The 14,103-nt window shown below is 39.6% G+C and overlaps 1 long non-coding RNA gene across 2 annotated transcripts; it reads left to right on the forward strand.

Moving 5' to 3' along the window:
* The first annotated feature begins 2,190 nt into the window (after positions 1 to 2,190).
* On the forward strand, positions 2,191 to 8,323 carry LOC112251777. 2 transcript variants are annotated; one of them, XR_006083427.1, is made up of 9 exons: positions 2,191 to 2,380; positions 3,269 to 3,552; positions 3,848 to 4,073; positions 5,011 to 5,139; positions 5,379 to 5,464; positions 6,003 to 6,167; positions 6,725 to 6,894; positions 7,105 to 7,189; positions 7,726 to 8,323. It is a non-coding gene; the product is annotated as an uncharacterized LOC112251777 (long non-coding RNA). The 2 variants fall into 2 exon arrangements; XR_002953712.2 differs by having other exon boundaries at positions 5,011 to 5,464.
* The last annotated feature ends 5,780 nt before the right edge of the window (positions 8,324 to 14,103 follow it).

The following is a 14,103-nucleotide window of genomic DNA, read 5'->3' on the forward strand; positions in this document are numbered from 1 at the left end:
AGGGAAAGGAGGTGTATCTGATTTCCTTCAGCTAGGACTTGAAATTGGTTAATCAAATCTCCCCATTTTTCCTACATCTTGCATGCCTTCTCAAACAGCTGCAACTGTATAGACATTCTCACATCAAGTCCTTTCTGGAGTTGGGCTCGGGGATGGAACAACTGTTGAACATCTGAGCTTGCGGTTGTTTGTGAGGGAAGAGTGGGGTGTGTATGTGTGTATGAGTATGTGTGTGTGTGTGTGTGTGTGTGTGTGTGTGTGTGTATGTATCCCACATCTGTTGCTATGGGGTAATGACGTTAGGGACAATATAGGATGAATCACAATAATTGTTTGCTAAAATAACAATTGCTTGCCAAAAATGTAATTTTTTTAATGGTAATCCTTCCTTAATTGTGGAAATGAAGAGATTCAATGTACTGATTCCATGCCACATGGTTTATGAACTTATACTCAAAACGACGCCGGATTCAAAACTTTGAATTTTTCCATTTCTATTATTATACAGAATTCTTGCAACCAATATAATGTTATATATATGGGGGGATACAACCATGCAGATTTGGCTGTGAAGAGAGAAAGAATCATTAGATCATTTGTTTTGGTACTGTCCACATGGAGCGTGTTTTTGGTCACAGGTCCAGGAATGGCTGAAGAATTGCAACATTTGCCTGGAGCTAACTCTGCAGATGGCACTACTGGGTGATTTGAAAAGTCATAGTCAATCAATCAACAATGTAATAATACTTTTAACAAAAATGTTCATCTTTAATTTAGAAAGGTTCAGGACTTTTGTGAAACATCACAGCACAGTTGAAAAATATACGGAAAATAGAAATCCAATAGGAATGGTGTTATGAGATAGATGGGAGGTGTTGAGTGGAGCTGAAGGGTGTAACTAATAACAACAAGATAACTAATGTAAGATATACTGTGTCCGTAAAATGTATATACTGTAGGTTCCGAACTTTTATGAAGCAACACAGTTGAAAATATATGGCAAATAGAAATCAAACTGGATGGTCTTCAGAAATAAATGGGAGGGGTTGATGGTGGTGGAAGAATCGGAGTAAAACAAACAAAAGATAACTATTTAAAATAGATTGTGTCCGTAAAAAACATATATAGTATGTATAAGCTGTAAGTGGAAGCCTAAGTGTTGTTGTTTAGGTAGCTCGTGGTTAGACTGGTTAGAGCGCTGGGCCAGTAACCGAAAGGTTGCTGGGTCCAATCCCCGAGCTGACAAGGTAAATATCTGTTGTTCTGCTACTGAGCAAGGCACTGTTCCCCGGGTGCCAAGACATGGATGTTGATTAAGGCTAGATGCAAGGTTAAATGCAGAAGACACATTTCAGGCATTCAGTTGTACAACTGACTAGGTATCTCGCTTTCATTAGTTACCTCCGATGACAAAAGTTAAACATTTAAAAAAATATATATATTCAGGAGTAAATATTTCCGTAACCCTTTCCTGCAGTCAAACAACGTAGTGACCTCATAAGTGGTATGTTATTAATATTTTCCATAAACATGATTATTTTTAAAGCAGCTAAAAATCCTGTTTTTCTACTGTATGTCAAACGGTTTTTATTATATTTCATTTCAGCCTTATGTGATTAGTGTTTTATTTTTCAGGATCTTTTTAATACATGTTCACATTTTTCTTCCACTTTGACATTACAGAGTATTTTGTGTAGGTCGCCAGCCCATCTATTTTGTGTAGATCGTTGACAAAAAAGTGACAATTAATTCCACAATCTTTATTTAAAATCCTAGGATTTTATTTTGTTTTCCTGTTCTTGGACAAATTTAGTGGGTGCTCGTGGTGGTTGTCTTTTAGGTCCCAGTTGTTGCTAGACAACTTTCAGTGGACATCCCATGAGTGTCTTTCAGAACCCCCCCGAAAACCCCACCTGTTTCGTTTTGGTTGTTGTCAGTGACTTTTTGTTAGCTCCCCTTTCTGTTTGAGCGACATTATTTGGTTTTCTTGCTGGGGAATTTACCACTCCAAATGAACTAAAGTGTTATATTCCTCACATTTCTCGATGTATTCTACTATGGAGACGAAAATAATTCCATTCAAGTTGTTTTTGTTGTAAAAAAAAATAAAAACTACAAAAAACAGCTGCTTTTGACACAACATAAACGTTGCTGTATTTAACCATTCTATCAAGAAAGTTATAAGGACTATGGCAAAGCCAACCTCATTTGGCCCAGCCAGCATCACTCATGGCCCGTTACCATAGAAACAGATAGTTGTTTAGTGTAGCTGGTTAGCTAGCAAAATTTTCGTTTAGGAATTTGTAATCCTTGACAAATTATGTGTGTACGGGTTGAACAAATTGTTGCATCGCTTGTGCGGGAATTTCTCTGTCGGAAGGTAGGTGGAGATATGTGCACATTTGAAATAGGAATCAAATGCAAACGCTTAGTTATCTCTCAGCTGGCTAACGCGTTTAGCCCGTCGAACGTAAAACAACACCACCATATAATCTGGATTTGTGAAAAGTGTGTTTACAAACAGATAATATTAAAGAATGTAGCTAGACAGTTAGAGAACGTAGCTAGCATTATTAGCCATAATTTGAACGGGTAACGTTACAGTTGTGCTAGCTAACAACACGCTCAGTCCATGTTTGTTTACCTGCACACACTAAATTACGGGGAGCAAACGATTGCTTGCATGGATAAAGTCAAGCGTATCAGATGCCAGCATCAGCAATAGGCCCGACCTGCGACAGATGTTTTACCTGATCAGTCTAAGAAAAACAAGGTAATCTAGCTAGCAAGCTAGCTAATAAAACAATGATGCGTTTGAATTTATTGAGAGTGAAAATGGAACATAACTATGTATTAACTAATATGCTGATTGTAATATTTTATTCAATGATAAAGACTGTCCCTTGAAATCAATGTTGGAAATCATTGTAAGACATCATATTAGACATAAAGATGACAGGACAGGCTTCAACAGCGATGCCATCCAGACCAAATCAACTAACGTTATACAGAAGTTATTGATAAAGTTTCCAACAGTGACACAAACAGTGTATGATGACAACCTCAGCACAGAAGAGAACACTACTGAATTTATTTTCAACAAAACTGAAATGTCAAGGTATTCATCATAAACTAAAGGCATTTTACTAGATCCTCTCAGCAACCAGAACTAGATCTCAGCTGTCATGAGGAACTAGGCAACATGTTAGTTAGATTATTTGCAAGGGTTCTGTGTTGATGTCTTCTTTGTGATTTGTTTCTGTCACAGGTTGCTTACAGAGGTTGTCTGTCCATCACATTGTACATTATCATCATTGGAAGCATCAGATACTCACCCCACAACTACCCAGAGAAGTATCTGGAGCCATAAACGTAGCCAGAGCCAGCAGGACTGACAGCCTGTACATTCCTTCCTAGATAATGACATCTCCACTAAGAGGGAATCCTTTTCAAACAAAAATACTGTTGTCACCTCAGAGAGTACTCATAAGAAGAAAACAAGCCGCCCCAGACAAGGCATGATTGCAGGTCCCCATAGCTAGTTCTACCCAGGTACAGTGTTTGACTAAATGAAACCTGGGTAGTATTCATTAGTGCACACTGTAGTAAAACGCTTCACAACGGAAAACAAAAAGGAGGGTTTTTTATTGGAGAAGTTCAGTCCCTCCCTGTTTGACTGTTTTCTCCAGTTTGGTGCCTTGTGAATACAACCCTGTATTGGTATAAGGGATTTGTATATTCATAATCATGGATACAGCATCTTCACTGAACTGACACTTGTGATACATACAACTGATGAAAGCTCACTATTCCCTTATTTGGTGATTTGAATTGTGTTTTCTCTAAGGAATCCAATAGATAATGCCAGACTCGACACCCTAATCTTCTTCTGGTAAATGATGAAGACAGCAAAAACAGCAAAGATGGGCCTCCATTGATTGTCCAGTCACAGAGAATGGTTACGGGGCTGACCGAGCTCTCCCCTGCTGAGAGAAAGCCAACAGCCACGTAGCACACCGGGTAAAGGAAGTGATGAAGATGAATATGGGTTTGAGAGAGTAGGAAAAAAACAAGTAAGGAGCTTTGAGTTTCCTTCAACTGTTTTCATGATCAGAGAATTTCAGATTTCTTACTGTTGCCTATTTAATATATTTGGATTTACACTGCTCAAAAAAATAAAGGGAACACTTAAACAACACAATGTAACTCCAAGTCAATCACACTTCTGTGAAATCAAACTGTCCACTTAGGAAGCAACACTGATTGACAATAAATTTCATATGCTGTTGTGCAAATGGAATAGACAACAGGTGGAAATTATAGGCAATTAGCAAGACACCCCCAATAAAGGAGTGGATCTGCAGGTGGTGACCACAGACCACCTCTCAGTTCCTATGCTTCCTGGCTGATGTTTTGGTCACTTTTGAATGCTGGCGGTGCTTTCACTCTAGTGGTAGCATGAGACGGAGTCTACAACCCACACAAGTGGCTCAGGTAGTGCAGCTCATCCAGGATGGCACATCAATGCGAGCTGTGGCAAGAAGGTTTGCTGTGTCTGTCAGCGTAGTCTCCAGAGCATGGAGGCGCTACCAGGAGACAGGCCAGTACATCAGGAGACGTGGAGGAGGCCGTCTTGGTGCAAGGAGGAGCAGGAGGAGCACTGCCAGAGCCCTGCAAAATGACCTCCAGCAGGCCACAAATGTGCATGTGTCTGCTCAAACGGTGAGAAACAGACTCCATGAGGGTGTCTGTTGTGTCAGCACATTCAACTATGTAAAGAAAAAAGTATTTAATAAGAATATTTCATTCATTCAGATCTAGGATGTGTTATTTTAGTGTTCCCTTTATTTTTTTGAGCAGTGTATTTATTTTCAAAAACAAAATCAATGACCAATCAAAATGATGATCTGCACATGTCCGAGAAGATTTTGGGTAATTATACAATTTTATCAAGCTGAATGCAACATTCATTCAATGTCCATTGTTATCATTATGACACTTCTGTTGCAGTATTGGATGACGTGGACCATATATTTGATTGCAGACATTGATGATGATGAGGACGAGTTGAGTGAGCTCTCCAGAGTGTCCTTCCACTCCTCCAGTTTGCCTCAGCCCAGTTCTGATAGTCAACCCATGGTTTGCATCCCAAATGTCACCCTATTCCTTACATAGGTCACTACTTTTGACCAGAGCCCTATGGGCTCTGATCAAAGGTAGTGCGCTAAATAGGAAATAGGGTTCTATTTGGGCTCGTATATGATTACTGGACAGGAGCTCAAATATTTGTCCTGATTTGAGTTCAAATGCTGTGATGTTTAGTGATAATGTCTTTCTGTGTTTTCTACCCTGAAATGGCGCATTCTTGGATCTAGCAGCAGTTTCTTGCAGTGCCGAGTGGAGGAGTCAGAGTTTCACATTCTCAGATACACCATATCTGAGATATGGGATTGTACAGAAGAAGGTAGGATTGGATCACCTTTGTAATGGTATAGTTATACCACCCTGCATAGAGATAACACATCAATCAGACCGATGTGCATCCCAAATGTCACCATATTCCCTATATAGTGCACTACTTTTGACCAGGGGCTATATGTCAAAAGTAGTGCACTATATAGGGAATAGGGTGCTTTTAGGGACGTAGTACTTATTATGGTGAATTAAATGTTCTTCACCAACCATTAATTAACATATAGGAGTGCTTTCTTGATTTACATCAGTGAGTATTAAGTCATAGAACGTTCTGTAAATTCCAGTATTTAATTCCGTCTTGACTTCACATGGCATTTTGTCACCAGGAGATTAAGACCCTCCGGTACTATGAGAACACGGGGCCTCACGTTGGCCACTGCTGAGATCCAATGGCTGTGTTGTTGTATTAAGCTTGGACAATTTTTTTGTTGTTGCGCAAGGGGAATATTATATTACGTTATATGTTCAGTGTAATAATTTAAACATGATTAACCGTGACATTTATTTTGGTTGTCATCGTTCCATAGGAGCTTGTCAATTTATTGTGGTTTTGGACGGGCTTGTATTGAATGTCTTCAACAACCACAAGGAGCTCGATTCAGGCACTGGAAACCTGAACCTTCTCAAGGGAACAAGAGGTCGCAGTGACATTAAAATGCCGTCTTTATTTAGAACGTTATAATATCTGCAAGGTAAAAACACGTGGTTACATGACACATCTTCTGCTGTTGAAATTGCCATAGATCTACTGTACATTCTACAGATTGCGCCTTTAAAGGTAGACTCAACGAGATGATGTTGCATGCACAAAGTAAACACACGGTGGGTCAATTAGCGCAACAACTAAGAGGCTTAAGGCGTGAAGCTAAACTTCTCCTTTGTTTTTGGTCCTGTAGTTGCCACATTGTAGTAGCGTGAAGCGGCCCAGTGCACATGTGCAGATACTCTGTGTGACTGTGTGAGAGCAAAGTCTTGCAACACACTCATCTCAATATCTGCCATGCTGCTCGTTGCAACGTCACCTCGCTGAGTCTACCTCTACTCAATCCTTCTGCACTATTTTAAAATCACAACTAATTAGTTAATAACACCTTCCGCATAGAGCAACACTAACAACCAAATAAGTTTTTGTTTTTAGTCCACTCTTTTTGACTTAATCAATGCCCGTGTCTACTCTCGTCAACCAAGATGCTCCATTTCCAGATACCTTTTGCTTTTATGATCATGTATGGTTTGATATGTTTTGAAGGCTGAATTCCAACCTGAAGACTCCCAAGTTCCCTATCTGGGCGATGGGCAGCAAGAGCCATTTCAGCGTGCCCTTCGGTGCACAGGAGCAGCTGTTGAGTGACCAGTGTGGGCTCAGTGTGGGCTCCTGCTGATGGCTGAGCCAATCAGCAGGAGGGAATCTGCCTCACGGTACGTATAGAACACTGATGATGGGTTGGTTTGACCTGCTAGAGAACTAGGCACCGATGCGTCCCGTTTGTATGTAGCTGTTCGCTTCTTGATTTGGTTATTGATGTGAAATGATCAGCCCCATTCATTCTTCACATGTCACGAATGAATGTGGTGCTAAGCATAAAGCATATCAAGTTAATGAAGAGTTTGTATTGTGTTTATTTCCAGCTGTAGCTGGCACAGGAATATCTGCCGGCTGCCAAGATATCAACACTGACCTCATTCCTCCTCTTGAACACTGTATACGGACAAAGTGAGTGAACTCATTTTCCTTGTTAAAAAAGGCCTTTAAACACACCTTTCAGTGAGCCTATGAACTCTGATTGACTCTGTTCTACTCCCACTTGTGTGCCTTCACCACTATCCCCTATGCAATCTGTCCTGTTTTTCAATTTGGTCTGTTTGGTTTATTTGAATTGCACTAGGATTTCAATTGACTTCCACTTAGATTATTATGTACTTTTAATGTGTCCGTGGGAGGTCTTGAAAGGCGCCTGTCAAATACAAATGTGTTATTATTGAAGGATTTATGATGCTGCCTATTGATATTTCAAGTGATACTTTGAACAACATTTGTTGTACAACATTTTTATGTAACAGTAATCCGATTCCGATTGAGTGTTTAATAGTCACATGTACAGGGTTGCAGGTGTGATTGAAGGGTACAGTGAAACTCTTAGGCTTCGAGCTCCAACATGCAGGACTAAGTGAAGTATAATAATGAAAATGTTAACATTTACTATAGTCTGCTCTTTGACTAAGTTTATTGTGTTTTGTTTTCCTATATAGAAAGATGCCATTGTCGATTGGAACGACACCAAGCCCATACTTTGATTGGCTGGTGGATAGAAGGTGATGACAGTCGATGAGATTAGGCTTCCCCCGTGGCTGGAGACAAAATATACGGCTTTGTTATTAAATAGATGTACTTCCAAGTATATATTTGTATTGTATAAAGTATATTATTTGTATTGTATAAATAGTATTGTCTTTTATCAACAACCACACGTATCGACACGATCATGGAGGCCATTTTGTCCATGTCACTGATGTCTTGAGATGTTGCGTCAATATATCCACATCAATTTCCCTCATTGTTTATGAAGATGTTATAGGTAATGTGTTGAGTGATGCAGGGAGTGTTGATGCATACGCCTTAAAACGAGTCATTACCTCATGGTATCTTACATGGACATGCCCAAGATAAATAGGAGTGCCTTGGATTTGTCATAGCCTATGACACGCAGCTTTCAAGACCATTAGTCTTAATGTATTACACTATCCATAATGTATTATGATATGTGGTGTGTATTTTTGACTGTAAATATTTTATATGACTGGTCAGAGTAATCTGTTTTATTAAAATAAAAGTTGTGGCTCACCTGTACCTTGCCTTTTGTCTTCTGTGGACTACTGCGCATGGGACACATGCAATGCCTTGATTGTCCTCACGCTGCCGCTGTTGAGTTGTAAATTAATCATGAACGCAGTCAACTCTACTCATTCTTGGTTCCAGTGACAGAAGAGAAGAGAAGCTATGTGAAATGTTTATTTTTCCAGGATATTTACAACAATAGTGTTTTTTTTAAACTTTAAATAAGTCAGACGTCAGTGAATTTGTGTAACACCTATAATGTATCTATGTAGTTTATGTAGAGAATTTGAGTAAATAGTGGCACTTCAAAGAAATGCAACAATATTTATGAACGTTGGTACTTCTTTCTCCATTTCGCAAGAACTATACTCAAAGGTGGAGCCCGGTCAGTTTATTAGTGGCCATATTGTATGTATTTGAAGCTTGAGTGATTGCAGAAACATCTCCACCCACTCATGATAACGTCACACAATATATGAGCATGGGCCTCTAGCCGGGGCCAAATAGTTTATTTCATTCTTTTGGCTGGAGTAGATGTCTCCTCAACTTAAGGTCATAGCAATATCACACACCGATAAAATATGTGTCATTGAATTGCAAATGTGAGAGTGATGACTTTGTATTTTTGGCATTTCTTTGACATTTTCAATTCCTTCAAATAATGTTTATCACAGTAACATGTCAATTGTATTTAGTGATTTATCTTCAAACGTATCTATTTCTCTTCTTTAAATAACATACTTTTTTATTGCATCACATCATCCATTGCTCTTTTTAGTTGTTTTAGGGTTCATAGTTCTGGGATGTAATGCAGGCAGGGAGGGGGTGGCAAGAAGGATCCCTATGCCAACACCTCAAGCACCAAGGATCAAAGACACTGCAACTGGCACTGAGATAGAGAGCGATGTCGTCTTCATTTACTGTGAGACCCACTTATATCTACAGTCAGTTGAAGTCGGAAGTTTACATACACCTTAGCCGAATACATTTAAACTCGGTTTTTCACAATTCCTGACATTTAATCCCAGTAACAATTCCCTGTTTTAGGTCTGTTCGGATCACCACTTTATTTTAAGAATGTGAAATGTCAGAATAATAGTAGAGAGATGTCACGCCCTGGTCTTAGTATTTTGTGTTTTCTTTATTATTTTGGTCAGGCCAGGGTGTGACATAGGTTAATTATGTGGTGTGTTTTTGTCTTGTTTTTTTTTTGTAGGTATTGGGATTGTGGTATAGTGGGGTTATCTAGAAAGGTCTATGGTTGCCTGAAGTGGTTCTCAATCAGAGGCAGGTGTTTATCGTTGTCTCTGATTGGGAACCATATTTAGGCAGCCATATTCTTTAAGTGTTTCTTGGGTGATTGTTCCTGTCTCAGTGTTTGTTTGCATCAGATAAGGCTGTTTAGGTTTTTACGTTTATCTTTTTATTAAACATGAATCGAAATAACCATGCTGCATTTTGGTCCTCCTCTCTTTCGATGGAAGAAAACCTTAACAAGAGGGATTTATTTCAGATTTTATTTCTTTCATCACATTCCCAGTGGGTCAGAAGTTTACATACACTCCATTAGTATTTGGTAGCTTTGGCTTTAAATTGTTTAACTTGGGTCAAATGTTTCAGGTAGCTTTCCACAACCTTCCCACAATAAGTTGGGTGAATTTTGGCCCATTCCTCCTGACAGAGCTGGAGTAACTGAGTCAGGTTTGTAGGCCTCCTTGCTCGCACACGCTTTTTCAGTTCTGCCCACAAATTTTCTATAGGATTGAGGTCAGGGCTTTGTGACGGCCACTCCAATACCTTGACTTTGTCTTCAAGCCATTTTGCCACAACTTTGGAAGTATGCTTGGGGTCATTGTACATTTGGAAGACCCATTTGCGACCAAGCTTTAACTTCCTGACTGAGATGTTGCTTCAATATATCCACATAATTTTCCTCACTCATGCTGCCATCTTTTGTGAAGTGCACCAGTCCCTCCTTCAGGTTATGTCGATATAGGACTCATTTTGCTGTGGATATAGATACTTTTGTACCTGTTTCCTCCAGCATCTTCACAAGGTCCGCTGCTGTTGTTGTGGGATTCATTTGCACTTTTCGCACCAAAGTACGATCATCTCTAGGAGACAGAATGCTTCTCGTTCCTGAGTGGTATGATAATGGCGTGGTCCCATGGTGTTTATACTTGCATACTAATGTTTGTAAACGTGGTACGTTCAGGCGTTTGGAAATTGCTACCAAGGATGAACCAGACCTGTGGAGGTCTACAATTTTTTTTTCTGAGGTCTTGGCTGATTTCTTTTGATTTTCCCGTGATGTCAAGCAAAGAGACAATGAGTTTGAAGGTAGGCTTTGAAATATATCCACAGATACACCCCCAATTGATTCAAATTATGTCAATTAGCCTATCAGAAGCTTCTAAAGCCATTACATCATTTTCTGGAATTTTCCAAGTTGTTTAAAGACACAGTCAACTTAGTGTAAGTAAACTTCTGACCCACTGGAATTGTGATACAGTGAGTAATATGTGAACTAATCTGTCTGTAAACAATTGTTAGAAAAATTACTTGTGTCATGCACAAAGTTGATGTCCTAACCGACTTGCCAAAACTATAGTTTGTAAACAAGAAATTTGTGGAGTGGTTGAAACACTTAGGTTGGAGTCATTAAAACTTGTTTATGTAAACTTCCGACTTCAACTGTATCATGCTGCATCCCTGGGCTCCTGTCCTTTAAGAACCCAACAGACCGTTGTGTTATCAGAGTAGCCATTTTGAGTGGAAGGGTCAATACCGGACCAAAACACTCTTTGCAATGGAAGTGGGTAGAACAACTATGTCAGTCAAAGTATTAAGTATCTGATTTTAACTCTCTGAAATGTAGTCATTTTACCTCTCTGTTCACTTACAGCTGGTATATAGAAAGACCTACTGTGTGCAGAGCCGTGGTCGAGTGGTTAAAACTCCTGGCCAGCACATATACAGTGGGGCAAAAAGTATTTAGTCAGCCACCAATTGTGCAAGATCTCCCACTTAAAAAGCTGAGGGTGGCCTGTAATTTTCATCATAGGTACACTTCAACTATGACAGACAAAATTAGATTTTTTTCTCTCCAGAAAATCACATTGTAGGATTTTTTATGAATTTATTTGCAAATTATGGTGGAAAATAAGTATTTGGTCACCTACAAACATGTAACTTCTTCTTTAAGAGGCTCCTCTGTCCTCCACTCGTTACCTGTATTAATGGCACCTGTTTGAACTTGTTATCTTTTTAAGTGGGAGAACCTGCACAATTGGTGGCTGACTAAATACTTTTTTGCCTCACTGTATACAGTGCCTTCAGAAACTATTCATACACCTTGACATATTCCATATTTTGTTATGTTTCAGCCTGAATTCTGCTTAAATTTTTCTTACCAATCTTCACACAATACCCCATAATGACAAAGTGAAAACATGTTTTTTGAAATGTTTGCACAATTATTGAAAATGAAATACAGAAATATCTAATTTACATACAATACTCATTCAAGGGTTTTTCTCATCGTTTTACTATTTTCAGCCCAAACCAGATGGGATGGCGTATCACTGCAGAATGCTGTGGTAGCCATGCTGGTTAAGTGTGCCTTGAATTCTAAATAAATCACAGAAAGTGTCAGCAGCAAAGCACCCCCACACCATCACACCTCCTCCTCCATGCTTTACAGTGGGAAATACACGTGCGGAGATCATCCGTTCACCCACATCGTGTCTCACAAAGACACATCGGTTGGATGGTTTTTGCGACTGCACTTGAAGAAACGTTTAAAGTTCTTGACATTTTCCGTATTGACAGACCTTCATGTCTTAAAGTAATGATGGACAGTCATTTCTCTTTGTTTATTTGAGCTGTTCTTGACATAATATGGACTTGGTCTTTTACCAAATTGGGCTATCTTCTGTATATCCCCACTACCATGTCACAACACAACTGTTTGGCTCAAACGCATTAAGAAGGAAATAAATTCCACAAATTAACTTTTAAGAAGGCACACCTTTTAATTGAAATGCATTCCAGGTGGCTACCTCATGAAGCTGGTTGAGAGAATGCCAAGAGTGTGCAAAGCTGTCATCAAGGCAAAGGGTGGCTACTTTGAAGAATCTCAAATATAAAATATATTTTGATTTGTTTAACACTTTTTTGGTTACTACATGATTCCATATGTGTTATTTCACAGTTGTGATGTCTTCACTATTATTCTACAATGTAGCAAATAGTAAAAATAAAGAAAAACCCTTGAATGAGTAGGTGTTCTAAAACTTTTGACTGGAAGTGTAAGTATTCAAACCCCTGAGTCAACACATGTTATAATCACCTTTGGCAGAGATTACAGCTATGAGTCTTTCTGCGTAAGTGTCTAAAAGCTGTGCACACCTGGATTGTACAATATTTAAATTCTTCAAGCTTTGTCAAGTTAGTTGTTGATCATTGCTAGACAGCTATTTTCAAGTCTTGCCATAGATTCTCAAGCCGATTTAAGTCAAAACTGTAACTAGGCCACTCAAGAACATTCAATGTCATCTTGGTAAGCAACTCTAGTGTAGATTTGTCCTTGTGTTTTAGGTTATTGCCCTGCTGACAGGTGAATTTGTCTCCCACAGAACGAACCAAGTATTCCTCTAGGATTTTGCCTTTGCTTAGCTCTATTACATTTATTTTTATCCTAAAAAAATCACCATGATGCAGCCACCACTAGTTTTCAGTCTTTCCAGCTTACATTTGATGTGATTGTTTTAGCCGTGTTGTTGGCTAGCTCCTCTGAACAACAGTGTCCTGACGAATGAGCACATTTTCTATGCCAGGCGAAATCGTGCCTCATTAGCTCATTGTTATGGATGTATCCAAATGAATGTCATTAGAAAACAGCTTATGCAAATGCAGCTACTTTGCTTTTATTCTTGCTGCAGTTTTTGATGTGACTTTAAGTTAGCCGTAGTTGGCTAGCTAGCAAGCGTTAAGAATGTTGCCAGACAGTATGGCAATGGAACATTTAGAACGAACGACTGGGTCGTGTCCGTAGATACAGAACAAAAAGACTGAACGACTGGGTTGCGTAGGCCACACAAGATCACTGAACGGGACCGCGGATTGCTGAAGCGTGTAGGGCTTAAAAATCGCCTGTCCTCGGTTGCAACACTCACTACCTCGTTCCAAACTGCCTCTGGGAGGAACGTCAGCACAAGAACTGTTCGTCGGGAGTTTCATTAAATGGGTTTCAATGGTCGAGCAGACGCACACAAGTCTCAGATCACCATGTCAATGGCAAGCAAAGCATCCCCAAACCATCACACTACCACCACCATGCTTGATCGTTGGTATAAGGTTCCAACTGTGGAATGCACTGTTTGGTTGGAATGCACTGACTCATCTGTCCATAGAACATTCTTTAAAGAGTCTTGATGATCTTCCAGGTGCTTCCAGGTGCTTTTTTCAAACTTGAGTCCACGTTTTGGACAAGATGTGTCACATTATGTCTGGCAAAAACCAAACGCTGCATTCCACAGTAAGAACCTCATACCAATGGTCAAGCATGGTGGTGCTAGTGTGATGGTTTGGGGATGCTTTGCTGCCTCAGGACCTGGACGACTTGCCTTAATAGAAAGAACCATGCATTCTGCTCTGTGTCAGAGAGTTCTACGGGAGAATGTCAGGCCATCCGTCTGTGAACTGAAGCTGAAACGCAGCCGGGTCATGCAACAAGACAGTAATCCAAAACACACAATCAAGTCTAAATGAAAATTATAAAAAAGCAAACA

Source organism: Oncorhynchus tshawytscha, linkage group LG05, assembly GCF_018296145.1.
Source record: "Oncorhynchus tshawytscha isolate Ot180627B linkage group LG05, Otsh_v2.0, whole genome shotgun sequence".
Classification (NCBI taxonomy): Eukaryota; Metazoa; Chordata; class Actinopteri; order Salmoniformes; family Salmonidae; genus Oncorhynchus; species Oncorhynchus tshawytscha.